At 52.2% G+C, this 17,237-nt stretch overlaps 1 protein-coding gene across 5 annotated transcripts in view; it reads right to left on the reverse strand.

Annotated features, from left to right (window-relative positions):
• ADAMTS3 (ADAM metallopeptidase with thrombospondin type 1 motif 3) overlaps positions 1–17,237 on the reverse strand; it is a 109,376-nt gene that overhangs the window by 32,812 nt on the left and 59,327 nt on the right. The window lies entirely within an intron of this gene.

Genomic DNA, 17,237 nt, shown 5'->3' on the forward strand with positions numbered 1-17,237 from the left:
CAGCAAAAGCACCCAGCGCCCCGTGGCCAGGAAGGAGAGGACGGTCCTGCCTGCCGCTCACGTTGACTCGCGCCGTCACGGGGCATTTCCCCAAGCCACGGCGCAGCTTTGGAGCCCGTTTTCTCTACGCTGGAGCTGGCGAGAGCCAAGGCTGCAAGTATGCGAACCGGCCCTTCGCGTGTTCTCAGGCAAGACTCCCAGTAAACTGGAGGTAAGTTTTGCTTGCGGAAGGACAGCAGGACCGGGGCCAAGGCTGCAAAACGCGCCGGATGGCCACGCTGTAATTCAGCTTGGGCAGAGTCAACTGCTGGCTGAACTAGCCGGGAAGCCTCTCCCTCCTAAGTATCGCAGCGGTTCACAGCAACACATAAATAACTCCCCGAACCCCACATCAAACGGCGAGCTCGTCCCCAGTTGTTTGCGGAAGCTTAGCCCGCCACTGCGGGCGAGAGACCGGGTCTGCAAACAGCTTTACAATTCAGCCGCAAGTCCTCTTGCTCTCAAGAATGCGAACCCTGTGATAGCACACAAGTGGGAAATTCATAGACAAGCTCCAGTTCTAAAAATTGCTGCAGCTGGCAAAGCTGCCGAGCGCGGCGTCCAACGGAAATATACCCGTAACATCATCGGATCGCTACGCCCGCGGCGCGAGCGCGATACCTTGAGATGGCTTCGGAGAGAACCGACTACCTGCGCTGCCCAGCACCTCTGGCTTGGCCGCCACTTCCCTTCTTAAACAGGTGGGTTTGAGGCTCAAACGAAGAGGAGAAGCCCTTTTTTGTGCGCACGTGAGCCGGCAGAGCGAGTCAGAAAGGATTCCTTTTTTTCCCCACCCCTCTCCAAAACATACCCACTTTCTGCACACAGAGCCTATTCTCAGTGTGCCACTATTTTCCATGCACGCACCCACGGAATATTTTTCAAGTGCGCAATCTCAGCAAAGCAAGAAAAAATAACCTCACTCTAGGAAGAAAAGTAATGACCATTCTCAGCCAAGATTTGAAAATAAAACCAGAAAAAGTAGCACTGGAAACCTTTTCAAGCATTGAGCCTCCCACCTCCTGAAACGCAACTTGCCTGCTCCTTTCGCAGAAAGCCCAAACCTGCCCCGGCCGGGCTCCGGGGTGGAAGCCCAACACTTGGCTCAGCCTGGCTCCAGCGTATCCCAGTACCCGCTCCAGCGCATCCCAGTACGGCGATCCTGGTGCTGCTGGTCTTTGTGTGCTTGCTCTTCTCGGCACTCCCTAAAGGCTAACATCGGAAAACAGCTGTCGACTTTAAGGCTGATTTGAGCTACTTATCAGCTCGTAATTACCTAACGAGCCTCACTCTGTGTGTTGCCTTTCCCCATACCTTGCTGGGAGGTGAAGCTGGGGGGTCCTCTCCCTAAACACACTCACTGTCCAAAAATTACAGGGCAATACGAGCAGTTTTTCTATTCTCTTGTTTGTCTTTTTTCTATAATCCAGCACTTAGGCGTCTAACAATGGGAATCAGAGCCCGGTTACACGTACTAACCGTAGCTCCGTTTGCAAAGGCTGCGATCTGCGCCCGCTGCCAGGCACCAGCAGAAGGGGAGGGTGACGCGTGGGAGCAGCAGTGCAAAGTGAGGAGATGCCCACGTTCCCGTAGCCCAGCCCTTCAATCTCCTCCTTTGGGCTGCTGCTCGTCGTTCAGCTGAGCACCAGGGCACTACTGGAAATTTCAGAAGAGCTCAGAGAGTCAACAAACCTCTTCATAGTGTCCAAGTCTGTTCCAAATACCTCAATCAGCCTCAAGTTATTTATCACAATGGATCGTCATTGATTTGGGGTAATTCTAGAGTGTGTTCAGTGCTCACCGGGTTCAGGCGAGGCACAGGGAAGGGGGTCAGCACGTAGCCCTTCTGAGCAGCACAGAAAGCGTCCTCAGCTGCGTTCTGTTCAGGAGATGGCATTATTATTCTTACAAATACAAAATACACGTGCGTAATCCAGAACCTCCCAGGCAAGCAGACGCAGAGACGAACACATTAGGTGCTTTACCTACTCGGCTCTCCAGAAGGCTGTCCGAGTTTGCCTCTGGTCTATGCAGCACATTGCTCCAAATGAGACTAATTAGAAAGCCAAGCCCTACGTTTACCGTGAAGCTGCAGTGCAAACTGTCTTTTATCACCTTTCGGTGCTGAGAGCTTCCCAGCTTTGGAAGGGCGAGCTTTTCAGAATGCCACAACCCCTACAATTCAGAGTTCTTTCAAAAACTCAGGGATGCTGCGGCAGCATCAGGCATTATGGAAAAACCTGAGTGGAGAGCTCTGTGCTGCGGTGTGATGGCTACAGCCAGGGGAGACGTCAGCCTCCTCCGTCCAATTCACTCAGCAGGTACTTACGGGTACTCACAGCAGAAGGGCAGAGTCCGGTCTGAACGCCTCTTGCACAAAATCTTTGTTAACGCAGAAGTAAGGCCGCCGGCTGGGCTCAGCAAGACCTTCACAGACCTCCTGTACCGCAATAAATAGCCAACGTGACGATCCTTTTCCTTTCGACCCTCCCTCCTGCCCAAAACAGAAGGCACGCAAAGCCCAGTGCTGCCCTGGTACGCACCCGCACACGCCTGCTGCCTTTCAGGGACAGACAGACACCCCGGCGCTGGGAAACGGGTGCTGCCCGTCGGCAGTGCCACGTGCTGCTGGCACTCGGGACACCCAACACGGCTACGGGGTCATCAGGCAACGGCTAGGAGACGCACGTGCTGTGACTTCCCCTCTGCACGACCACAGGCTTTGCACGTCGTGGACGAGAAAGAGAAGCGGCATTCAAAGAAAAACGCATCGTCAGCTTGGCACGTTAATCCAGGGCTTGGGAACACCTGAGGCGCTTGAAGCTGGCGTCGCTCTACGGAGCACCTGCACTGCAGGGAGCACATCATCTGCCGGTGCGTAAACCCAGTCCTGCCGATTTGGGAGCTGCATGCCACAGGAGTGCCTCTGGACACCCCTGACCTGCGTCTTGGAGCTGCTGTCACCAGGTCATGGGGACATCAATCCTTCTTCTAAAACTCTCCTCTAGAGCATGGAGCAAGTCACTCCGACACAAGCAAAAGTTGGGGAAATGACCCCCTTCTTATGAGCGGGGAGAGATCACAGCAACGCTTACCGAAGTGAATTATTTCAGTTACTCATTCGAAGAGAAAGGTTCTTTGCGCGTTGATCTACAAAGCCTACCCGGCAGCTTTGAGTGCCTTGGCTAACGCAGCAGAGGCGGCCGTCGCTGAATGGCAATATTCCCTGTTACGCACAGAGGGAACCGGGCTGTTTGTTTGCGGCTTTGCGCTAGACAGACTAATCCTTCCTAATCTCATTCTGGAATTAGCTGGTTCGTTATCTCTTCCTTTTTTATTTTGCTAGTCACCTGCATCTTTTACATCCCGATCTTACCTGTCAGAAAAAGGTCAGGCCGTGCTCTCTCACCAAGTGAAATGGTTATGCAAACACGTGGGTAGGAAGACAAAACATACAGCATTGTATGTATGCACACGTGCAGGCGTGTAGGTTTTTTTCTTCTTTTTTTTCACAGCACACATCAGAGCCCGTCTACCGTGGATCATCCAGCAAAAACGAGGAGAGCAAAGGATGACATCCTCCCCCGGTCCAACTGGGGTTCCTCTGCCGAGAAAAGGCAGGAGGAGTTTTGTGCCTGTAGCACATGGAGTAGTGGAAACGGAACAGAGACGCGCCAGAAGGCAATCTCCCCCGCAGGCTCTGTCATCGCGTTGGGTTGAAAAGCGCGGCTGCTAGCCTCGCCTTGGGCCACCTCTAGAGACTGGGAACCACGCTGCTGGAATCGGACCGTAGGCTTCTGTCAAGCACAAATATATCTACAGAGCCTCCCTGCGAAGCCAGGCGGGCGGATTCTGAAAGCTGTAACCCCTGTGCAGACCAATAAAGCCTGCCTGCCTTCTAAAGCCTTCTTCAGAAACACGGAACTTATAAACACCTCCGTCAAAAATCGGGCGTAACCGTACCCCTCCTAAATGCTTTCCTGTATTAAAAAACAGAAAAAGAAGAAGATATGCTGGGTTACAGCACGCACCTTTCCTAGAGAGTGACGTTAAAAGAATGAAATGGCATTTCTTTCCCCACTATTAAAGCAAGCTGTGATCCGCCCAAGTCTACTTTCACGAATGCTGTCATCAGTCAAACGTCTGTACAGCTCAAGAGAACCTAAGCGTTTCTCACATGGAAGATTCTTGCGATCTTATTTTACATTGTGAAATACGTGGGCTGAACTCGGTGACACCACGCCGTTGCTATCAGCGGCATTCCTTACGCGTCTATACCTACGTATTCGTGTTCCTCAGATGCGCTCACTTGCCTAAGGAACAACAGGGTGTATCTGGACGTTGCAGCGGAGGCATTTCACCCGGTGTAACTGAGCTGAGCGTGCCGTATCGACACTTTGCTCCTTTTGAGCCGGCACTGGAGACCCTTGGAGACCCCTGGAGAGCCCAGCCAGCCGCAGCGAGTGAGGGGAGGCAGGAGCTGCTCTGCAGCAGCGAGCGGGGCCATCTTCACATTCAGCGGTGCCTGCTTAGTCCCGGCCTGCTTCCCCTCTGCCCAAGGAAGCTCAGCAAAAAGGAGAAAACGCAGGCTCGGAGATTTACGGCTGTAAGCACAAGGCGGAGATGAACGCAGTGTAACCACAAAGCTGCCCACGTCAAGGTCCTCATTCACTCAGCGTCACGCCACGCGCCGAGGACCGAGGTGACGCCTCGCCAGGACACCAGACTCACAGACAAGAGATCTGCGTTCACCTAATCCTGCTGAATCGATGCAGCAGCTGCTGCTGCGCTTGCGGCCGTAAGATTTATGCCTTTTCCCGTGTCTCCTTTGGAGGCACTTCCCTCATCTCAACAGATGTCTGAGCTAGCGGACAGGCGGTCCGAATGTATTAGTGCGCAAAAAGAAAACGCTGTCCGGCGAGCGGCCTGGCTCCCCTTCCTCCTGCGTCTGCAGAGCTGGAGAGCAGCAGAGTCCGTGGGCAGGGCTGTCCCGACTCACGGCGACCCGCGTCGTTTAGGCACAGGTTTAGTGCCTGCTATTAACAGCGCTGCTCTCAACAGGAGGTGTGTCGTACTGTCTCCGCAGAGAGAGAACAAACGGAGAAGGAATTGTGTTTCGGGAAGGATCCTAAGTACAAGCATGAAAACGGATCAACGCAGATCACATCCGTGGAGAGAAAGGAAGCCTGAGCGAGGGCAGAAGGGAGAGATCGAGGGTTCGGTCACGCAGGCAAGGTTCTTGGGAGCCCGGTGAGGACCCGGCGGCGGTGCTGGAGAAGGACAGCCGGACGTCAGGGCGCGCCGGTGGAACCTGCGAGGCCGGGATGCGCGGGCTGATCGGGCAGGCCAGGCGTCCAGGCTCTAGGAGCAGGATGATGTCGCCGAGTCGGCCGTAAGCGGGAGTTTCTTTCTGGCAAAAGATTATGACCCACTGACACGTTTAGGAGAAGCGAGCATGCGATCGCCTAATTTAGCCTTTTCCTGAAAATACAGCTGGCAACAGTGTCTAGGGAGGCTCCACAACGTCACTAATTCAAAATTAAAATAATGAAAAATCAGTTTGGAACGAATTGAGACCACTGTATATCCCTTTGTAACGAGTGCGTCAATGTACAAAATGTCCCCAAGGACAGCGGTGTTCTGCAGCAACTAAAAAAGCCGCTCTGTGATTTGCAAAGAAACAAAACTAGGCCAACTCACAACGTCGCTTCTGAAGTAGCACTAAGCAGCCGTTGGACATTTTTCTTCCTGTTAACCGCTGGATGGACACGAGTTTCCACGACTGCTTTCTCCCTTGAAGCTCCGTAATTTCTTCAGCTCTCAAACGCGGTGTCAGCAGGGAGCAGACAGGCGTTCTCACTCGGGTTTTCTCCGCCCTTTTTCCCAGTCCTAACGCTACAGAGCTTAGTCTCTTTATCTTGTTGAACTGCTGTGCATCCGCACCCAGGACAGCGACAAGACAAATGACCGCACATGAAAAACGAGCTGTAAGCTCCTCTTGCAATCAAGCGCGAGAAAGGTGCGGACAAAAGGATGGCTCGCTCGGGAGAGGCAGCTGATGACACCGGTGGCTCTATGAGACCCCGAAGATAACGTTTCCAACCCCGGAAGGCAGCCGTGCTCGTTTCGCAAAGCACGAGATCTCCAAAGTGAAGCAACTACGGGAAGCAAACAGGGAAGGTACCCCAAGGAATTCCCCTTTTCAGGACCCCTCTGGCCCCCAGTCCAGGGAAGCACCTTCCCAGTGAACCATTTTTTTCCTTCTATCTACTGGAATTCCCCATTCGGAGTTGTGACTGCTGCCTCTTGTTCTCTTGTTGAACGTCTCTGAGGTGTCTTCTCTGTAGCCCCCGTGTGTAACGCTGTGACCAAATACTCACGGGTTACCTGTCTCGCTCTTCCCAGGGGTCTGTACAGCAGTCAAACACGACTGTCCTCAAGACACAGAAAAGCTGTCATGAGAAAGTTATTCTGCAGCTTCGAGCCTGTTAAAGCCAAAGACAGAGATGTTAGCCGGATTTAATCCGTGCTCAGTGCGGACCAGACTGTCGAAGGTCCTCAGCAACCGCCTTTATATAAAAGCTCACCTGCCATTTGCACAGACCCACGAACTCGGGCAGATTTAGAAGAGTTTCAAGTATCACAATGGATTTTTAACAGTTCCGCAGCACGCTGTGCTGTTTCGTTTGTTCTTTACTAACTACCTTTAAAGAACAATTTAAGAGGTCGCTGCCTTCTAAAGATCTGCCCCTTTAGCTGTGCAAGAAGCAGCTACCAGGAGCGGATGGCCAGATGTTCTGGCAGCTGGCTCCCACGCACTTCGGCAGGAACCCAAGAATCCCTGTTGGCTTCTGAGGAGCCGTTGACAAAGAATTAGCATGAGAAACGTAGCAGGTTGCTTAATTAGACCAAAGGACAATATATGCACTTTGATAAATCTGTGGAACCCCTGATTTTTTGCCTACGAAGGCTTATTTTGAAGTGTGCCTTTGGAAAAGCCAGGGAAGGAAAAAAAAGAAGAATCATGTAGGTCAAACGCTGACTCCAAACAGCCCCAGCAGACTTCTAACTTATTTCCCTGGGAACTGGTTACATGCAAATATTTTGTGGCACTCCTGGTACTGTCTAATTACAAGGGATCAGTGCTTGCAAAAGAAACCACCCAGGTCGTCGAGTGGAAAATATTGTGACAGGATGTTCTCATTAGGTTCTGGGATGTGCTGAAACTTGTGGGCTTTGATTTATTAGGTCCTCCAAAAAAAAAAAAAAAGAAAAGAAAAATCCTGTGGAGTAAATCATTCTCCCTTATCTTTTCTCGAAGAATTGCATGAAATTGCCTTTTGCTCCAGAAGCATCAGAACGCCTTTCTAACAGTACCACAACGGTCTCTGTGGCGTCAGAAGAATCCGTCCCTCACTCACGCGCCGCTGCCCCGACTGCCCCCTTCCCACGCCAAACACCTACACCGGGGCGCGCGGTCCTGGCCCCCAGCGTCCGCTCCTTACCGCCGTTAGTGCCGCCGATGGAATGCGGACAGAGGTTGATGTTGCTCCTCCCTTGACTGCTGCCAAAGCTTCTGCTTGTTTGTCTTGGGGGGCCGAGCAGAAGGAAGAGTTTGTGTCTGTAGCAACCCTAACCAAGCAACTCAGCCACAAAAATCCGTGGTTGCACCGTATGCTTCACTCTGCGTTAAGGGCTCTATCTGTTAAGTGCTTCCAGAAGCCAGTGGCACCCTACGCGGTGTCTCTCTGGGATATTTCACAATAAATAAATATTCTCTATGAAGTTTTGATAACGCAGAGCAAGCCAGTTCTTCTTCTGCAGAAACATAGTGCAGTTACACAGAGGACAGAATCGGATTTAACACTTCCCTCCAGGCAGACAGAACAATCGCTCGAGCATTAACAAAAACCAAACCAAAAACCCCAGAACAACCCACGAGGCATTCCTCCTCTTCTCTGCAGGCTACCAGAACTTTGTTGGCAAAAGGCTGAAAGGCGTAGCAGAGACCGAAGCTCCCAGAAGTGACCTGGGTGTGACTGCCAGCGATGCCGCTCCGTCTGCTCCCCAAGAAAAGCGCCGGGGAGCTGGTCCCAGAGCCAGCCAGCTCCGACCCGCACCCTCCGGGCAGGCTTTCCAACGCATCTCCTACGGCTTGGGAGCTGGGCGTTTAGAGCTCGCTGTGTCAAAGTCCTGCTGCAATGAACATCACGTGTTAGGGACGGCTAGGACGCTCACGGTAGGAAGGAAGACGGGTGAGATTGCAAGCGTTCCCTACCTCCCGGAGCGGCTCTCAGCACCCCACGTCGAACGCGGGTGGGAAGGGGACGGGTGTTGACAAGTCTTCGAAGAGCACGGGGCTTTTTCTTCATGAGCGTGAGTGACAGAGGCACTGAGATGTACGGTAGCGAGCAGACAGCGAAGAAAACTGGGGCCACCAAGATGCAAACCTTTTCTATTGAAACATATCAATGGTTTGAAACGCTCTACGTGAAACTTTCCACAGGGATGCTGTCTGCACTGTGATAAACCTCAAGACCTGCAGGTAAAAATGAGCAGATTCACCCAAAACCCAGAACCCTGGGTTCACAACGCCCCATTTCTTTCACTGGCGCAACCAGGCAGAGAAAACCAGTTTAGAAGCCGTGCCTCCCATGTGAGAACTCCGGCCCCACGGTACCTACAGTCCTGAACCTTTAGACGTGTAATTCTTCCAGGCTACTTTTTAACTGAAATCACATTGAATTCAAGAGTGAATTAAAAGCCCAAGGAAAACCATACGGCTCCCGCTGAAGCAAACGACACTGGGAATAGCGTTTGAGGCAGCAGTCCTGCGTTTGTTCCCATTTTTGTCCGCCGGGTTCTCATCGCCATGAAGCGCTGTGGATAAGGTTTCTCTCCGGTGCAGCCCCAGCTCGCCGTGCAGCCCGGACCCGGAGCCGTCAGAACACGCTGCTCCTCCCAGGGCTGCTCCGGAAAGGCGTTACGTGCTCTAACCCTCACCTACCCAACGCTACCCTCTAACAGCAGCAAACACACAGAATTTTCAGGAGAAGGACGTGCTTCCATCACCTGAAGGTGCGCTGGGGTTTGTGCACGGTTTTAGGGGTAAGGCAGCAAAGGGAGAGCCGGGCAGCCCGGGAGGCAGAAACAGCAGCGCAGCGGAAGAGGGACCTCCCAGCCCACAGCTGCGCTGCCGGCACCTGCAACGTACCGCGGACTCTGCTCTGATGCAAAATTCTGTGACATGAAAATAGCAGCGAGAGGTTCAGACCCTTAAGCACACGGAGGAATTCAGAAAAGAGAGAGAAAAACAATTCTTGTGCCTTCATACGCAGCCTGGATATCTTTCACCCTCCTGAGATGATTAAGCGAATTACAGCTCAGAGCGTTAGCTGTGTTTCTATTCTCTTCAGCAGGACCCTGAGAGCGACAGCGACCAGGAGAAGTACAAACAAACAGGGATTAAAGGAAGGCCTGAATCTCCGGGTTGCAGGATTATTCATTAAATGCATCAACGCAATGGGCCACAAACACAAACATCCTCTTACTCAGGTACCTTAGCAATTCCAGCTGCAGAATAGTTCTGGGAAGGACAAAGGTTTCCTGCACTGTATTCCTCGCTGGCTCTGCGGAGGCAGCTTTGCTCTGCCGTAACGGGAAGGAGTCTTCCCCTCCGCGCATCGCCAGCGTACGCGGCTCCCAGCACTCCTTTACATGACGGACCGATGTCAGCGGCACGCTTGGGAAGCCACGTAGAACCACCAAAGGCGTAATTCTGTATATATTGAAGGTGTTTAGAGCCAACCTGGGATGAACTTTTCCAATGGAAATGGCTAGGATTTTACCCCATAATTTTCTCGTCATCACGTCCCCACCTGGCCTGAGGGTTTTCTAGAACTGTAGGTTATCCTCACCAGGCAGCACACACACACAAAACAAAGCCCCAACTTAAACACGATTAAGGAAACTATAATTAAATATGTCTGAATTTAGGCCAACTATTAACTGCTCTTCTTCCATCCCACGACCAGAAAACTGGGAATACGAAGAGCACCAGAGGAACTTGGGCCCGTTCGAGTTCTCGCTACGGAGCACACGAGCTCGCTGGTGCAAGCTCACACCTGACACGCTGACGGTGCCCACTGCGACAGCGCCGCGTGCAGTCGATTCACCGCGAAAGCACTGTTAGATTGTGTCAGAACTTGCCGTGCCCCAGGTCTTAGAAGGAAGTGAGCAACGTTGCTGGAGGTGGAAATGTCGCCGTGAGGCTCTCTCACATACAGTCGCACCAAGGTAAGAAGCAGCCGGAAAACGCACCGGGGCTCGGGGTGCTACAGGCACGGCACTGTTGTACATGACTGGAGATCCAAGTGACGGAACACGTCTACAGCCTTTAACTTCCAGAGCGAGCCTGGTTACGGTAAGGCGAGCAGGAGGCAGACGTCGGAGGCATGCCAGCTTTAAGAGGCAGCAGTTGTTTTTAGAAAAGAACGAAGCTCACGGCACGTGCCAGATCTACACCAAAGAATGCCGATGAGATCATTTCTGTAAAGAGATCATTTCTCTAAAGACCTTCCTTCCGTAGTCCTGACATGATATAAACTGGTTTGGCATTTACGCGTGCTGGAACCTCCTTCGACATGTTTTACAGCTTGAAGTAAAACCAGCTGTCACCGCTCTGCCCCAAGAAACACGGAAAGGCTCCGACAAGGCACTCGCCGGGCTCCCGGACGGGCGCGCTCCAAGTGCCACAGGCGCAGCGGGACTTCAGCCGCCGCTCACCTCGCATAGCCCCGGCTCCGCGGCTGACCGTCAGAGGGACGACGAGTAAGTCTCGGCATCAAACTGACCTCGCTTTGAACACGCTGCCGCGCTTTGCTCGAGGACTACTGGCTTCTGCTTTGGCAGCCAGCAGCTCGAGAGCACGGGAAGGATGCTCCACACATCCGCTGCTGTAGCAAAGCGGAGAGGTAATCCGGAGTCGCCGTTCACAGCCCGCTGCCGGGACAGCCCCACGGCCACCTTGCCTCGCACCGCTAATACCAGATCACAGCTCTGCGCCAGCTTAACACGGGCCTCGGGACTTGCCCGGCCTTGCCCTGGCTCATCTGCTCTTGTCCTTATTTTTAGCTGGGGTTTAGCTGCAACACGGCGTTGCGCGCGGACAGGTGACGACGGCCTGGCTTCGCTAGCCCTGACGGCCAAGTTAGCCGCAGTCTGATCAGCAGCGTGTACCTCGGTGAGCTGCAGCCCCCCTTTGTGCAGTACTGCCCTAAGGAGCGATGCTGTACCGAGAATCAAAGCCAACAAAACCAAGCGATCACGGTATAACGCTGCCTCTAACATCCCGTAAGAAAGAAGAGTTAGAAAGACGCTGCTTAACAACCTGCATCGGTAACAGCGAGCGGACCCAAGCCCAGCAAGGACCAAACTGCAGAAGCCTCGTGCAGACCCCAGGCCAGCCAGAGCCCACCGCCACGCACGGCAAGTCCCGCACAGCGGTTGTACTCGCATTTGTTAAACAATTAGTCAATACCGAGAGAGGCGCTCCCGTTTTCTCAGCGTACTTTGCTGCTAAAGCCCGGCCTCGGCAGGCTGCCGGCAGAGCTGGAGGCTGGCACGACTCGAGAACAAGAGTTCAAAGTGGAGATGGGCATGAGGGGGCCGCACGGAGAAACGATCTTTGCACCATCTGAGGCTTTTTACCATGAATTGGGATACCGCTAATAAACCGATAAGTGATAAATAAATCTAGACCCCCGGTCAGTACTAAACTGAAGTTTTTGTACTTCAATACCACGAGAACATTCTGCCAGGGAAGGGCCGTAATTTATTTGCCTACATGAAGACGACCTGAGCGTCCGGGTCTGGCTGATGCCTTGTGCTGGTGGTTACGTACAAACACCGGACGCGCAGCAGAAGCTTGCGGGTCACAGAGTAGATAGACCTAAACAAGCGAACCCATCCCTTTTTTACTCTCCACACCCCTCAGCTCAACGAAATAGCAGTGTATTAGCACGACAGCTCAGGTCAGAACTGCAGACAAACAGCGTGGCTTCACGTACTACCCGTCCAGTCCAAACAAGTCCCGGCCCTCAACTGTGCAGTTACACATAACGCCACAGTCACAAAGTCAGCCCTTTAAACACAACAGTAACAAAAGAGGAAAAATAACAAGGAAAAAAAGTCGCATTTTGCAAAATCATCAGCTGTATCAATGTCTAGAAGAACGGAAAAAGCACCTTCGGAGGCTCCGCTGTTCCGTTCGCAGGTAAGAAGGTCAGCGAGGCTTTGCAGAGCAGTGCAGGGCTGACCTGCACGCCCGGACACCCGCTCTGCGGGAGCTGGCCGCGCTGGGGCACGCGAGGGCTCTCCCAGCTTTAGCGCTCCGAGGGGCCAGCCCCTCACCTCCCGCGTTTCCAGCCGGGAAGAGGGCACGGCGCGTGACTCCAGAGTCAGACGCTCTCCCAGGAACGCCAAAGAGCTCTGCATTAACAACCCTAAAAGTACTCAGGCCTTCAGGTATCGCTAAATCCATCTGAAAATCATATTTATTCCCCAAGGAGCACACTTGAAGAGCCTTGGATTCATCATTTGAAGAATGCATTCTGAAAGGGCAGGGCGAGTCAGAAGGGGGTACCTTTCAAGTCCACCACATTTTGAAAACATAGGCTGCATCCGTAATTTATTTGCTACCTTGGAACTTGCTGGAAGAAGAAATGCGGGATGGCTTGAGGTGTCTGCATTTCTGGGCAGCTTCCCTGAGATGCCTAAAGGCTCCAGAAGAGTTCCAGGGCCTAAATTCTTCAAACAAGTATTTGCAGTAGCAGAGCACTATTACGACTTGTCAGTGCTCAGGGAAGTTGCTGTAACGGAGATGCTTTCCCATCCTTGGACAGGAGTGTGCCACCAAGGACCCTCCTAAAACACATTTCTCCTTAGAGAAGAAAGGTTCCGCTAACCCCCAGTTCACCACCTGCTCTTCTTCTGCAACAGAAAAGGTAAATTAGTTTCTAAGATGCGGCATTGGACACCATCAGCAATCAGCCGATATCTTCCTTGCTGGTCATCCTTTGTTTGGAGACGTCTTTGCATCCAGGTTTTCAGCTACCACCTAAGAGTTCCTCAGATCCATTCAAATGAGCGTTTCTCAGTCTTTAGCTTTGTTAGTTCATTTGTTGTAGGGAACGCCGTTGTCAAGGGTGTTCACAGTCCATACAGGCAGCTTACAACTTCCCTCCTCAGCCTCGACGCACCAGGGGACGCGAGAGGACTTTCTGGATGGACTGCAATCTTCCTGAACCAGTGACACCTGAATATTTAGTGTCTGATGCTACCTGTGTTAGTCAAAAGGACATTTATTCTGTTTTATTTCGGCTCTGAAACGCTGAACTTCCTTGCAAACTTTCTAAGCTAACCTGAGAACACATCCACGAGAAGAGCAGGGGCAGCCGTGCCAGGACTGACGACCGCGGCTGCCTCAGAGGTCCCGCTGGTCTGAAGGTACGCGCTGGCAGCGGGAGCTCTCACCTCGGGAGTGACAGAAGCCAGCAACGAGAGCAAAATCTCCTACCGGGAAATAAAAAAAGGAAACTGTATTTCTAAGTACATAAACCACAGGTGGCATAGGAAAGAGGAAAAGCAAAAATCAGCAAAAGAAGAGTTTCTTAATCACGGAAGCTTCACAAAATTCATCTTGGAATAGGCTTTCTTCACCATTTTTCCTTAGGTATAGTTTTCTCTCATCAAAGCGGCTCTTCCGTCTTCTGTTTTGTCGGACACCCGACTACTACGTTGGTTGTTCGTATCACTTGGATGAAGGGACAGATGTGTTTATCTACAGTTGCTTAGTTTGAAACGCCGTGAAAGGAATTTGTTTCTCCACCCGTGGAACCTGTTGTGGCCACAGTGAACATGCAACAGGAGCATGGCGTGGCCGGTGCTCATCCGCTATCTTCGCCGAGCAGCTCGCTCTCTACTGTCAACAACAATTACACTCTAATCATCGCTTGATCTGCCTTAAGCCTCTGCAAGTCTGCAAAGCCTACTACACTGTCCAGACGGAACAGCAAGACATCAAGACAGAAGGCGGCTCCGTTTGATGCGGGATTACGTGGAGCGGGGAGGCGTGCCTTGCTAAAAGCAGAACACCAGTCAACAAATGACTCTGCCTACCTCTTGCTGGTGAAAGGAGCGGGGCTTGGGATCTACCGAGGAACGACTTCGTACGCCACCAACGCGCCATGGCATGGTTCCCCCGAAACTAGACGTCTTCACCTTGTGCAGTCGACCAGCTCCACAAATGACACAAAATCCCTTTTCCAGGACAGCTTTCGTAGTCCCTTGCCTACGGTGAAGCAGAAGGAACGGCTCCCTCGCTAGCAGCTTCAGCTGAAGGGCTATGCGTTGCTAACACGGGCTGAGCCAAAATTGCTATCCAGCTGGAGAGGAGAGCTGTGAAAAGCCGAAGCTGATGCAGCTAAGCTTTTCCATTAATGTAATTACCAATGGTGAAAACACATTGTAAAAATCCAAGGAAAAAATGTCAGATGTGAAGAGGTGGGGCACGGTAACCTGCTACTTTAAAAATACCAAAGTACAAGAACATCTTGATGGCAACACACTGGGAAACCCAAAAAGGTACTTGAAATTTCCTTCCGTAAAAGGAAACGGACACGAACACACTTCTCGCTGCCCTGCGCTGCTCTGAGTTCTCTTGGACCTCCCAGAGCTAGAGCAGACCCTACCGTCACCAACCAGCACTAACGACCCGTTAGCGCTGAGCTCGGCACCCTTAGCAGCCCGCTCTGACGTGTCGCTAGCGGTACAGATGGAGCTCTGAAATCTGGACGACACAGCCGGAGCGGACATTTGGCCAGATACAATAAAACATCTGACGTCTAAAAGGCCAAATGAGGAGTGGAGGAGGGAAGAGATGAAGCTCCTTCAAAATGCCACGGCTAGAAGCTTTGCACGTAAAGAAATGAAAGATTTCTGAATTTATCGGGACTGAAATGATTTCTTTCCAGCTCTCACAGGCTCGCGTCCGTCCGCAGAAGAGGTGTAAGAGAAGGAATAGCTGGACCTGTTTCCCTTCTAAACCCAGCGAACCTCTTCACAGGTAGAAAAGGCAAAATTGTTCTTCCACATCTTCCGTGTCTCTTCCGCTGTGGTTACAAGAGACACAGGGCTGGGCCGGCTGGGTTTTAATACGTGCAGGTACCAGCAGTTACTGACCGTTGCACGGACGGGACGCTCGTCTGCCTTGGCTCCAGCACGGCTGATGCGCCTGCGAAGGGACAGCTCTGGTACGCGTAAGGCCGTGTGCGTCACGATAAGTGAGCGTCTCTGTGTATTATAAACACCAGATTTCGTTTCAGAAGAGATATTTAATGTTGGCACTTTAACAAAAGAGTGCTTGCAGAAGTCAAAGAGGTAAGTTATGTGATATCCGTAAGGACAGCCTACCGCAGCCGCGGGAGCGATCGTGTCCCGACTCAGAGGAGGAAAAACCACTGTGTTTGACCAGTAATTCTTCGCTTTCATCACACTTGAGATTTAGACTTATTTTTTGTGTCAGTGAATTTAATGAAAAGAATTCAGCTTCATTTCTAAGGGAAAATAAGAAAATCATTCAGCTGAGCTGGTAGAGCTGAAAGGAGAGAACGGTTCACGTAGACACTGAAAACGGTGTTCCCGTCAAGTGCACTTGCATGGACAAGAGCAGCATGAGCAAGCGCCGTGGCTTGGCTGATGCCTTCTCGAGTTCGGATTTAAACCAGACCTGGAGCACGGATCAGCGTTACCTTTGCGTAACGGGCGGACGTTTCACGCCCTGCTTTGAAGAGCTTCGCTCAAGTCACCGTGAATGACAAACAGTCATTTTAAGAGCAATACACAGTGAAGTACTCGACCGGGGAGCTCTCCTCTCTGACCAAGGTCAAGTGTTGGAGCCTTACTGCTACAGATAAAACCTGCTCATTGTACTAAGCCATTATAATTCATTAAAAAGCCAGAGAAGACGAGAGAAAAACGTAACATCCACTTGGCAGAAGCTATATAACGACGACATGGACAGCGCATTACAGGGTTTCACCAAACACCTGCCCTGTCCAATCTTTGCTGTTTCTTACGTGCCTTTCAGTTAATCCTGTAAGTAATTTTGAGGTGTGCGGTAACCTTGCTGGGGAGCTTCCTGCCTCCTGAGCCAACTTCACCTCCCGAAACTCGACGTGCCGCTGCTTTACCGACCGCAACCCCTCCCCAGAGTGTTTTTCCAGGGGAGGTTTCAGGGAACAGCCCTCACCTCGCGGCTCTGAGCAGGCTTTCCTCGCGTGGCCACCAGCACGGACGAAAGCCAAGGCCGCGGACGTAACGGGCAGACTCAGCTGTCAGATGGCTTAAGCGGAGATAAACATTTAAAGGAGACAGGGGAATGGAATTCACGCTGTTCAGTCACACAAAAGGAATAACCGAGTGTGTAAAACTGGAAAAAAATGTGGGAAAAGATTTGCGCGGTCCGTATTACCAAAACAAAGAGAACTTCAAACACCCTTCCAATGATGCCGTGAGTCACAAATTACGCGGCCGTTCGACAACGGGTCATTTCCTTCCCATGTCTTACTACTGAGTTACTCGTTAATGTAGCTGAAAGCGTAATTGTCCTTAATTGTTCAGTTGTCACTAAGTGGATTCCAACCTTCCGACACGCCAAAGCCCAACAGCTGTTTTTTTGGAGACGGGCCTCTGGACGAGCCCGTGCACCTGCAGCGACACTGACCCAAGCCCAAGGCAGGGTTCCTCCGCTGCGAGCGCCAGGAGCCGGGCTTCGGTACGAGTCCGCCGGCGTGACGGGCTGCCCGAGGAGGCAAGCCGTGGGCTCTGCGCGGGCACCCAACAGGCGGCCACCGAGGACCATCTCGGCAAAGTTCTCCCGGCAGCTGCGAAACAGTTCCCGGATGTTTGGCTCTGGAGCGTGGCCATTTCTATCGGAAAGCCCCCCGCAAACTCTGATTTGGGCCAATACGTCAGATGCCGGATCTGATCAAAAGCCCGGCGACTTCAACGCCAAGACTCTCGCTGTGTTTGGGTCAAGGCAACGCGCAGGGATTATCCCAGATACCGAGTGACGCGTTTCAGCATCCAAACCAGCAACTCCCATCCTCTAGTAAACACCGCGTGTCGTTACCGCACCG

The sequence above is a fragment of the Grus americana genome, chromosome 4, assembly GCF_028858705.1.
Source record: "Grus americana isolate bGruAme1 chromosome 4, bGruAme1.mat, whole genome shotgun sequence".
Lineage (NCBI taxonomy): Eukaryota > Metazoa > Chordata > Aves > Gruiformes > Gruidae > Grus > Grus americana.